Here is a 13,475-nt window from a genome sequence, read left to right on the forward strand (position 1 = left end):
CATTGTGTTTCTTCTGTTTCTGTGATGCCCTTCAGAACATATCAGAGGCACCATGTGCAAATTATTACCTCGATGGTGCCATAGACTGATCCCTGTTAGTAGCGTGGGATCTACTCAAAGAAATGCCAGAGATGTGTATTTCTTATAGAGGAATTTTGGTGTTTAATAGGTAGCATGCTTCGACCACTGACCACTTAAAGCTGCACTATGTAACTCTCCTCTTCTACCCCCGAATTTGAACCCGGTTTCCTGCGCAAGTGCTGCATTTTTTACCATTGAGCTAATAGAGCCTGCTTGCTTGCTCAGGGGATAAATTGAACCTTGACCTTCAGGTAAAAATTTGTGTCAGATCCTGTGTCTAGGTGACTCATGACCTTTGACACGATCTCAGTAGAAGAGCAGAGAGACAAAATACCCCAATTGTATAAGTTATATTGTATTAATATACTCTACCATACAGATTGGACAAAATTACATTTTATTCATAAAGAAAAAGTTACAAAGTGCCGCTTTAACATCATAATTTTCATCATATTGATGTCTTGTTATGGGGAACATTCAAACATTTACACCAGGACATTGTTCTAGTAATTTCTGTTCTGCATTTAAGTGACTTTAACGGCAATATCTGTATTTATTGTATTGTGGAAAATAAGTTATATCAGAACATTTATTAAATCATGGCTTCTGCTCATAAAATACAGTACAGATACACACAGGCCAGCAGGTTCTGTACTTGCAGGGTTGAGCAAACTCATGAGCAATGGTGTCGGATCTAATTTTAATGCAGCATTGTAACATCTGTTGATGGCTCACTAAATTAGCCATAACTAACACCATGAGAGACTAACAGACAACGTATGTTTTGATTTGGTTTGCAAAAATTGTTTTGGATTGGAATCTGTGAAATTGTACCCTAGCATGTTAATTCCGGGTAACATTTATCTTCACATCTATCTCAGAGTAAATACACACAATAATGTATCCTTTTGTAACTCAGAGTTACATAATGTAACCAAATTGACCCTTACGGGTACTCTCAGAGTTAAAAGAACACGTTTTACTGTGACAGTTTTCAATACTCACAATAAGAAGAAGAGAGGCCCTGCTAACCCCTATTATTACAGCTCACCAACACTGTTGTAGCTTATCAGCCACAAGTGCCTAACGATGGTTTAAATGTGTGGAGAATGTGTAGAAGTTTGTTTCTCTAATTTAAAGTGTAGTTCTTTGCAATCTATGGTGTTATCACAAACCTTATCATCACAAAGATCTTTGAAGTCACATGATTCACGTGAAAATGTTGAATTCTGTCGCCTGTTGGCCCCCAAAATTTTTGTTGGTCTGTTTATTTAACCACATTAACCCTGGCGTCCCTTTTTGAGCATTTCAATTTAGATGGAAATTGTCAAAAATAGCGAAAATAGAAGATCTACAAACTATGCATGTGATGCTTTGTGAGCTTGTAAAGTGCCTATTTTCGCCACGCAATACTGTTGTACAAAAAAGTATAACATAGGGTTTAACCGATTCTACAAATGCCTACTAGATCAGTAGTTCTCAAAGTTTTTGTGTCAAGGACTCCCACATTTTTTATGGCCGCAGAACCCCCATCTGAAACGTTTTTTTTTTTTTATCTGAAAAACGTATGATGCTATATAGCTAAAATCTAAAATGACACAGATGCTTTCCTGGATTTAATGGGTTAAGTGGTTAAATAAATGCACAACCTTTTCACATTTCTTTGTCCAGGTTACTTGCCAATTGATCTAAAGTTTGCTTTTTTGCTACAGTGCCAAATGTCTTTCTTTATAAAAACAGAAAAAAAGCTGAGAGTAACTATAGTATATTTCCTTTTGTTTTTCTTTCTTGCTTCTTTGTTATTTTTTTGTGCTCTTTTTCTGACATGTTCATGTTCTTTTTCTTAAACTGTTACAATGTTTTTTTACTCAGGTATATTATTTTACTCAGGCTGGGTTGCTATCCATCCTCCTGCATGAACACATGTGTTCAAGTTATGATGCTTCAAATGTGGATTTCCATACTTGGGGGCCTGTTGTGCTGCATTCTCCTCTCTGAGATGAGAAATAGATGTCATATAGTAATATTTTTGTGCTGTAATTGCTGTGACTTGCTCTTACTGTGATGGGTTGTACTTTTCATGTATCAAGGTCCGCTGTACACTACCTTTCAAGTTGCTGTGTCTTTTAAAATGATTATTGACTGTGTGAGAAGTGAACTTAGTGTGTTTTCAGATGTCAGTGCTACTGTATGACCAGCTCTGCAGGTGCATGTAATAAATCTCTTTCCACTCCAAAAGTCCAACCTCTTAATGTATTATTGCCCCACTACAGCTGAATACTTACTTTTGAATGTCCCAAAAGCCTATACAAGTCTTTCTTGCTAAGTAGGACGTATAATGAGATAAAAAGACTACAGAATATATCCCCGGACAACTTTTTATTGCCTTCTTTATAAAAACAAGACCAGGAGACCCGGTTCTGCCAGATCCAGAATGAAGTTCTAGTATGATGAGCTTTACTTAATTACATACTTGTGACATAATAATGATGTCATGAATAGTTCGTGACGAAAGGGGACGAAGAGGGGGACTGACTTTTTTTTGGCTGGGGCCGGAGGACAAAGTGACAGACTTTTATTTGGCTGGGGCCGGAGGACAAAGTGACCATGCCCATGTATGGACGAAACAGGTACAAAGCCTCATGTAAGCCCGACCCCTTGGGTCTGGCAATAATACATCACACTTATATAGCGCTTTTCATGCTACCCAAAGTCGCTTTACAAAACAAATACAAATAAAGTGTACATTTGCGCATTTGAAATGAGAATTGGCAAAGTTGAAAAGACCAAAAAGCACTGTTTGCTGCTTAATGTGGAGAAATTCTTCAAGCACAGTTGTTGAATTAAGCACAAGGGGTTGTATTACCCCCTCCTTGTGTGTGTGTGTGTGTGTGTGTGTGTGTGTGTGTGTGTGTGTGTGTGTGTGTGTGTGTGTGTGTGTGTGTGTGTGTGTGTGTCCAAAATGCAAACATTAATTGACAGTAGTGAAACACTGAGTAATAAAGTGCTGAAAGAAGACAGAGTTACAATATGTAAAAACAATATGTCTCTTAAAGTGCTTGAATAAGGCTTATTTGGAAAATGTATGGTGGCATGTTTTCATCAAGCAAGCGGAAGTGTGCGTGCAAACGTTCACAGCAGGCACTCCTGCCAACTTTCAATGTACATGCCAATGTTAGCCAATAAGGACACACATGAGAAATTGGACAGATCCATCTTGATCACATGACTGTAGACGTAATGTGTACCTATTTGTGTGGGGGTTTTTTTGACAAAAATTATAGGAGTAAGATCATAATTTTTTGTGTGCAAAAATGGGCCTCCTGGGGCCGCTATACTAGGGCAATGTTAAAAGGGTGGCATTTGTTCCTCAACATAGTGTGAATGTGCGTGCAAAGTTTGACCGCAATCGGACGCTGCGTTCATGATTTGTACGTGTGTGCATGTGTGTGTGTGTGTGTGAGACTATGAACACACTGAAGACATAATTGAATGCAGGCAAACATTGAATAATAAAGTAATCAAATAATACAGATTCACAATTTGTGATGGGCAATATTACTTACGAGAGTAATATGTTACTTATTACTTATTACTCCTTTGAAAAGTAATAATATTATATTACTTATTACTTGGAATCAAGAGTATAAACCAGTAACTGGTTAATACAACCATATGGTAAATGCCTGAAGTCCTGCTTTATGAGGACAACTGTGAACAGTGTCCTTTTGTTGTGTATATTAGATGCTCAAGAAAAACAACACTGCTATCTGAAAAAGAGCATTCCTTGTCGGCACTTCAGTTGAGCTCAGCATGTCTGAAAAACTGAGGTCATAAAGAGAGTTCAAACGTGTGTGTGTGTGTGTGTGTGTGTGTGTGTGTGTGTGTGTGTGTGTGTGTGTGTGTGTGTGTGCAGTACTATACCATACAATGAATGTGTCTTTATAAGTTCTGTGCATTTGGGCCCAAGTAGTAGTGAAGGCATGCATTGATTTAATAATAATAAGTATTATTATTAATACAACTGCTACTACTACTACTTTACAACTTCTACTATTAGTGTACTACTACTACTATTACCACCACCACCACCACCACCACCACCACCACCACCACCACTAATAATAATAATGAATGTTGTATGTTATATATATTATGTTATGTATGTTTTTGTATTAATGTATTTATTATGGGGGGATCAGATTAAGCAATGACTCTTAAGTACTTAAACACCATTCATTGTTAAAACAATTCCTCAGTACATTCAAAATCTTTTCTGCAAATAGTTGATCTACAAGATACAACATGTTGCTACCCAATGTGTAGTAAGCTTGTAGATGTGCAATTGTCTGCAAAAGTTGTCTTTTTAATACAACATACGTTCAAAGTCTTAAGCCCTGTTTTACGAGGACAGCTGTGAACAGTCTCTTTTGTTGTGTAGATTAGATGTTCAAGAAAGTCAACACAGTTATCTCAGAAGCAACATTCCTAGTTGGCACTTGGCAGGAGGTCAGCATTATGACTGTGTGTGCGTGTGTGCGTGTGTGTGTGGGGGGGGGGGGGTGACTGACCGAAAGAGAGCAAGATAAGGAGAGGGAGACACTCAGTGAAGGATGACAAACAGGAAAATGACTTCTAGCAAAACAAATGTGAATTTGACCGATGTTAATTAGTGCCAAATGAAATGGGAAAAAGCTTTATGGCATTTGTGCAGCAACCTATGGGTATAAGTGATGACTCTGCATTATATTGACATTGACCGACCGAAAGAGAGCAAGATAAGGAGAGGGAGACACTCAGTGAAGGATGACAAACAGGAAAATGACTTCTAGCAAAACAAATGTGAATTTGACCGATGTTAATTAGTGCCAAATGAAATGGGAAAAAGCTTTATGGCATTTGTGCAGCAACCTATGGGTATAAGTGATGACTCTGCATTATATTGACATTCCACTGTTTATAAAACAAATGTGGCACAAATCAACCACATGGGTATAAGTGATGACTTTGCATTATATTGACATTCCACAGTTTATAAAACAAATGTGGCACAAATCAACCACATTGTGCATGTGTGTTAAACATTGTGCATAATAGTCAACGAATGCAAAGCGTGAAAGTCAGACATAACCAAAAGAAATGGATGCTGAAAATCAGACAATATACCTGTTGATAACATGACTACAGGAATAATGTGTACCAAAATATGTAAATAGCAGAACGTGTGTTTTGGGCAAAACACAACATAGTGGTAAAAATATCAGATTGGAAAACAAATTTGTGATTGGAATGGTTGTGGTGTTTTTGGGGCAAGGGTCTGCAGGAGACATATGATAATGTGAATTCACGTGGCAAGGATGGTTTAGCAGGCAAGATATCCAGGACTTATGATCAAAACATGAATCAACCTGTTACAGTGGCAGCATAAGGCTGATTGGAAAAATATCAGGTGGCATGTTTTGATCAAGCAAGTAGAAGTGTGTGTTCAAACGTTCACAGCAATCAAACGCAATCTAAATTAGACCTGCTGGTGGCGCTATAACAGGCCAATGTGAATGTGAAAGGGGGGGCATTTATTTCTCGGCCCAGTGGGAATCTGCATGCAAAATTTCACGGAAATTGCACACTGCGTTCATGTTTTGAGGCATTTTGTTCAAAACTGACCAATCCTGCAAACTTTGGAAGCCACTGTAAGCCAAATAGGATGGAATATGAAATATCGGGCAGATCCATCAGAATCACATGACTATGGAGATACTGTGTACCAGTATGCGTGATTTTTGGACAGAATCTGAATGAATAATATCCAAAAATGTATTGTACATAAGTCAAAAGCAGATGTGAAAAATGCAGTGCAGATGTTTTTCCTTGGCCTCTAAGGAGTGTGCGTGCAAAGTTTCACGCAGATCGGTGCAGTTATAGTTAAAAATGCAAATCAGCCTGTTATAGTGCCACCATGAGGCTGATTTGAAACATTTCAAGTGGCATTTCTTCCTCTGCCTAGTGGGAATGTGTGTGTGCAATTTTATGGAAATGGCAAGCTGCGTTCATGATTTGAGGCAGTTTGTTCAAAACGGACCAATCCTGCAAACTTTGGAAGCCAACCTTAACCAATGAGGATGGAATATGGGGAATCGGACAGATCAGGGTTGATCACATGACTATAGAGATACTGTGTACCGATTTACATGAGGTTTGGTTAAAAACTGTAGGAGTAATGGGAAAAAATGGGTTTTGCACAAATCGGCCTCCTGGTGGCGCTATGACAGGCCCAAGTGAAAAATGTGGGGCAGAGGTTCTGAATTGGCATCCAGGGAGTGGGTGTGCACAGTTTCGCAGCGACCGGGTCAACGGTGCCGGAGATTTGCTGCTAACACACGGACAGGACACACACACACACACGGACGGACGGACAGGGGGCAAAACATACTCTCTCGCCATGCCTTTCGGCCTGGCGGAGACAATAAACAACTTTATTAAGAGAGAAGTATTTAAAAGGTGAAAATATTTATATAAATTATTTAAGCCTGGAAAAACGCAAAAAAAGGGTACTTATTAAATATAGTATATAATCTAATTAAATATTAAATTAAATATTATTGCTGACGCAACGTCCATCATATATGTGCTGGATGTAGGAATCCACATCCACTGATGCACTGGGCAAAGTGCTTTGCGGTTGGGGGCTGTACAGTTCAGTACAGTGATGCTCTCAGACAGTGGTGCCTCTTTAGAGGGCCTGTCAGACCTTAATAGACCCCATGCCAAACTTCTTCAATCGCCTGATATGAAAGAGGCATTGCTGTGCCTTCTTCACCATGTGGCTGGTGGTGTGTTCATCCCAGGAAAGGTCCTCTGTAATGTGGACACCGAGAAACTTGAAGTCACTCCCTTCTCCGCTGTGATGCCGTTGATGTAGATGGGGGTGTGCTCCCATTTTGCCCTCCTGTAGTCCACAATCAGCTCCTTATTCTTATCAACACTGGTTACCCTGGCACCATCGCGTCAGGTTCTTGACCTCTTTCCTGTAGGCTGTCTCTTTGTCACTGTCGTGTCGTTGACCACTAGGTTGGAGTTGTGCGTGGCCATGCAATCAAGGGTGTACAGAGAGTAGAGGAGGGGGCTCAGAACGCAGCACGCAGTAAAGCAGGTGCATAATGTCTAACAAATTGGAAGGATGAGAGAAGGGAGAATGTCGAAAGAATAAAGCCAGAGGCAGGGATGACAGAGGCAGACTGAAGTCCTGGTCAATGACAGCTCATTAAAATTGTGCCAGATGATTACGATCTTCAGATCAAACAGAACTACAACCCCAGCCTAGTGATACAGTGCACAGTGCTTTGAAGAACAACAGTACTCAAAATACTAAAGTACAGTGACTAATACGGTATGCAAATATCATACGTAAATAAATATACAGTGGCCTACACACACACACACACACGCACGTACGCACATACGCACGCACTGTATGTACTATGTATGGGAGGGAGGGAGGGAAAGAGAGAGCCTATTTCACCTACACTGAGTGACACGTGTTGGACAGAATATTCTTCTCCAAGGACTGGCATAAACATTAAAAACATAGTTTTTGATGTGAATGCAGACATGGTAACTCGTTCCTCCTGTACATGCCAGATGATCTCATGAGAACACTTGATGTGTGCACTGTTGCTATATAGGCTATAGACTGAATCAACACATTGTATGGCAATTATATTTATGATAAATGAATAAACGTATGACTATTAATATTTAGCTACACTAACAATGGGGTTTGTATTAGGTCAAACACCAGTACTTTCTTCACAGAGTCTCAGTAAGACAGAACATTTTATTTGCAAACCATCTTATTTTATGATGCAGAATGTGCATTAAACAGAAAAAAAATATCACATTTGGAATCGTCATTTCAATACTGACTGAAAGCTTTTCATAACCAGATGATCAGATTATCTATTGAATAATAGAAAGACATTTAATTTGTTTTATGTAATTCTACTCTATTGATCCCATGTCTGAAATCGTTTGTCTTTTGCAATTACAAAGGTCTCCATAGCAACCACTGGATCTCTCTTCATGTTCCTTGAAAGGATTCTGTAATAACTCAGAGGCGCTCTACAGAGACGTGTTCAATCAACGGTTCTCTACTGGGTTGACACTGATCAGAATGTGTTGACCAAAAGGTATTGAAAAATGCAACAATTGTCTCCTGCCATTATAGTTGTTCTTTGTCTGCTACGCTGGCAAAACATCTCATAAAACACTTTTAGGTCTCAAGCCATTAATTGGCATAGCAACCCCATAAGCATTATTTTTGTAAACATTATTTCTGACTTAAGTTGTGGTCATATACAGACCATCTGCTGACGACACATCTGGCAGTGACAAGCCAGGCACAATCCACTGTTGTAATTGGACCACAGCTTGAGGCTGATACCCTCTAATTTGAGTTTGAATTGAAACTCTCCTGGGATGTATCGCAGCCTCGAATTGGTGTTGCTATGGTTGCAGTATCGAAATGATAGCAGTGCAAGGTGCTGTGATTTTAATTAAAACAGGGCCAAATGTACAGACTGACCGTTGTTTCTCACTGCTGTGGCTCAGCTGTACTAGTGCTGTTGTTCAGCTGTGGGATTACTTGGCAAAAAGCTTGTGACATTTAGGTGGATACGAAATTAATATATGACCATTGGGAATTTGGGTTTTTATTGGTGAGATTGGTGCATGTCATTATAGGCATATAACAATTTTCACAAATGTTATTTCAAAGATTTTCCTTTTTCAGAAATTTTCAAAAATAGCAAAAAAATAATAAAGCTGATCTACAAGCTCACAATGCATCACGCAAGCTTGTAGATCCGCTATTTTAAAAACAAGGGCTTAAGAGGTTAATGAAGGTTCTTGGCGTCTAAATGAATAAAACTATTCCCGCTACACAAGCTGTGGTATTGTACATAAGATGAAGATTCCGGTCATGTGGTCTGCTGCAACGTGTGTCTTTTAAAGCTATATTGAATGATTTATTTTGTGGGAGATGGTAACAAGTTCCAGAATGATATAGATCTATGAATAACTGTGTGTTTGAGGAGATTAGTTCTTGGAGAAGGAAGTGTCAAATGACCACGGCTGGCATTCCTGGTGTAATAATTGTGTGTGTTGGTTGATTTTAATAACTGTTTGCAAAGATAATCTGGTGTACAGAAGCTAAAGTACTGCATTAATATAGTGATGGTGAGGGTTCAACCACAGCCCCCTGAATTAATTGTGGCAATCACAAGTCACTCTGTGGCACTTTTCTCTGGACTGGTGGTGGAGCAAATTATTACAGACAGCTATCTCTTATATTCCCAAATGCACTGTAAGCAACGGATCTGTAGGTTTGAGGTCTAATCTAATCCAGTCCCCTATCACACCAGTTTAATTACACCACCGTACATACTGTACTGTGCACAGAGCAAATTAAAGTGATTATGACCTGCATCTCCCAAGTACAAAGGCAGGTCTTATGGTACAACTGTGATAAAAATGGTTCTTGCCTGAACTGTAATGGGAGCACAGGAGATGAGCAGTTGTCACGGCAACTGTATGTTCTTAATGTTTTTCTGCAGTGTTTTACCTGGATATGAAGGCATTAATTATTTTCCACTGCTAGTACACGACACACAATAAAAAAACTAAACTGCAGCTGTGCTATGTGCATCCTACACTAGTTGTGTTGAAGTGTTGCTTTGGGTGTCCAAACATTTACAAAGTGGGTTCTCAAAAAACTGAAGATCAATCAAGTGTGAGTCATTTTTAACTAATAGTCAACTCAAGTATAAACTTAATATGCCCGCACACTACCAACCGGCACGGTACAAGAGCAAAATGTATTAAAGAAGCAACATTTTGGTCACTGTTTATCTTCTTCAGGCCTGAAGAACCTCTAGTATCTTAAAACGCTACAGTTTGTGAAATTGATGATGCGCTCAGTCGCTCACACACTGCACACTGCCCTGTATACCGTGGAGTAGTGGATACGTAAGTGTAGTCTCACATAAACGTCAACATAATCGTTTACATTGGAAATGAATGGATATAATGTTATTTCGTAGAGCGTTGGCGAGGATGGTTTGGTTTGTATCGTTATACCTAAATTATTTGAAGTGGTCTGCCATTGTAAGTAGACATTAAGTGCTGTCTAAAGACCTGCGTAAAGATGTAGCCTACTTGTTACTTAGAGATTATAGAGGTTACAACTAATACTACTGTGCAGTATGTGTGGTGCAACAGCTTACATTTTTAGTAACGCTTAAGTCTTGACCTTAGAAGCTAATTATGCTATTTTGACCTTAGTGGGAGGTGGAGCAACTGGTGCCTGGAATCTGGGTGGCATCCAAGTGGCTCCAAGCTCCTGTGCGGTTGACCCCGCCCCAATTAATGTGATTGGCTGAGACACGCACAGCCCATTCCACTAGGACATATAGTCATGATACCGAAATGAAATACTCTCAAAATACCATTTCACTTGGTCTTTAACGTGGTTATAGTGCATCCTGTCAGTCAAAAAAGGCATGTGGTCTAAATGATCTCTACTTGTGTTCTTATTCCTTCGGGTGGTACTTGGCTTTTTAAAAATAGGCCTATTGCCTTACTGCTGCTGTGAGCAAGAAAGTTCAATTCAACAAACAACCATGGCTTCCAGCTCCTATAGTTAGATGCTGAAAATTTAAATGAATGTGCAGTGAAAAACAGGCTCAGACAAATTATTGTGCAACATGGTCTGTGACATCTGATGTCGACATCCAGTTAGGGAAACTTCTGGTAATGGTTCTGAACTTCTGCTGCAAGCATCCATAGTTCGTCAACTGATTTGTATCATGTTGTAGCTGTGTTGTTTCACATTGAAGCAGAAGAGCAGTCTCTTTTTCACAGTCACTCAAAAAAGCAAATTTTCAGAGGGGAGGTGTTAATGCTCTTGGGTGAAGAAAACAGTTATTTGAAAACAGATTGTGTCCCCTTGTACTGATATGTTTATCCGATTGATGGGACGGCAAACAATATCTTTCTGATAAAAACAAGAAGGTGAAGCAGTGATTGTTGAGTTCCACATACACATGCAGCCAGTTACCCAAGCTACGAGATGATGAGTTCATGCCAAAAATCTATACAAAAATGTAACTAACAAATAATATATTATTGATTCATGGCTATAGATAAAGATTTTCATCAAGATTGCCTATAATGCAGATCAAATTCACATTCAACTTTCACATTGCAAGTCAACAGGCGTAAAGGAGTGGGTGAAATTATTTCTCATACAAGCTCCCAACATACGCAGTTTCAAGAAGAGGTAAATAATAGAGAATGAAGGAAACAACAATAACAAAAAGGCACAATGTCAAATATTAATGATATAGTATGAGCAACGTCTAATACATTATATGCATATGGTGTAATAAAATGAGGCAGACATGCTTCTTGTGCAGGAACAAAAACAGTTGCACCAAATAATAGAATTTAGCAGCAGCAGATACTGTAAAATCACAATATCTTGTGCTGGTGAAATGTTTGCGACCTTTATTTAACCAGGAGAGTCATAATGAGGTTCGAGACCAAGTGAGACTTGGCAAAGAGCTGGAAATATTACTTAGCAGCAGATATCAGACATGTGGAAATATTACTTAGCAGCAGATATCAGACATGTAAGTGTATATATTCAAGTGCCAGTGCCAGTACAGCAGTGGAGGTCAAGTACATGTAGACAGCATAGAAAAGTGGAGATGTAGATCAAATAACTGTCTGTAGAGTAGTAACACTGCACATAGTACAGTAAGTGCTGCACAATTTTGCAATCATGCTAGCATAACCAGCAGTCTCCTCTGTACACATCTAATGTGATATTTTGTCTTCCTTCTTCAGACCTGCCATCTGAGTCAGAGTCCCATCTGAATTGTTAGCTGGCCTTCTTGATGATTTACTGTCAAAATGACCAGGGTGAGCTCCATTTGGAAAAAAAACTATGGAAATGCATTATCTAATGACATGTCCACGCCGACACTGTTGAATGAACAATCCACTCAGCCATGCGTACAAAGCTTGAAGCAGAACTGATTTTAAAAAGCATGACTTTATGTGTGACTCCAGTCCCTCAAAGACTTGTGATGCATTGTGAGCTTGAAGATCTGCTATTTCCAGCCAAATGTATGCCAAATGTTCATCCATTTTTGCAGAATGTTTACCAATTATGATTGATTGATTGATTTTATTTGGTGTCAAAAAAGCACTTTCCGACATACTGACTGTATGTCGGAAAGTGCATCACAGGGGATGAAAACACGATAAAGCCAGAGGGCTTATTTCCATTGCGGTCCTCTTCACCACAAAAAACACTAAATAACATGACAAATGACAACAATATATAACAATACATAACATCATAGGGTTAGGGTTAGGTACATCAGAAGCTAGACTCTAATAAATGTGCAATCAATGCAATTTAACATTATTCTTTTTACCCTATAGATGTGCAGTAAATGTATACAACCCATTTTAAATAAAGTGCTATGTACCTCCACTACATATAATAAAGTTTACAGTTTATCATATAAAGTGCTATACCAAACAGCCTATTAAAGTGCATATTATGGCATACATTTATACCATTTGAAACCATTTAGGTGACTAGCAGCAGCAGGGCAAGGGGCAAGTGACTAAAATAAATACATAACTAAAAGTAGAAATACTTGGATTTAGTTATTTTGAAGACATTTTTTAATAACTGTTTTAAAAGTGCTTAGAGACTCACTTGTTTTTATTTCCTAAGGCAAATTATTCCACTACACTGCTGCGCTGTACAAGAATCTATTCTTACCCATGAGGTTGTTAAATTCACATGGAAAAAAGTCTGTTTGACCCCGGGTGGAGTAGTCCACCTGTGAGTCTCACCCACGTTTCAAACGTAGTCAAACAGATACTTTTGTTACTATTTAGCATTTTCATATACTGCTCGCTTCTCTACTGTTGTCTACTGCTCCAACCCCAGATGTGTACATGGATGGATGAATCTTAAAGATGACCCAAATTAATTCGTTTTGAGCAGTCTGCACTTGTTTTTTTGCAGCTGTGAGAGGCCAGTGTACCATGAGGTGGCAGCTTAGTCAAAGTGACTCTGAACCAATGCCCCAGCCAAGATGTGTTGATTCCTCCAGGAATGCAGCTTTCCTAGCAAGGAATTGTATTCTTTGGTTTATTTCTTCTCCAGTTAAACATTTATCCAAAAATAAATCCAAGATCATTTATACTCTCTGTGGTCTTAATTGCACAGTCACCAATTTTGACAGCAAATCCTGGTGACTTAGCCAGCCTGACTCTGCAAACAAAAATCATGGCCTCAGTCTTACCTGTTTGCA

This window comes from Gymnoscopelus braueri (genome assembly GCF_963280865.1).
Source record: "Gymnoscopelus braueri genome assembly, chromosome: 12".
Classification (NCBI taxonomy): Eukaryota; Metazoa; Chordata; class Actinopteri; order Myctophiformes; family Myctophidae; genus Gymnoscopelus; species Gymnoscopelus braueri.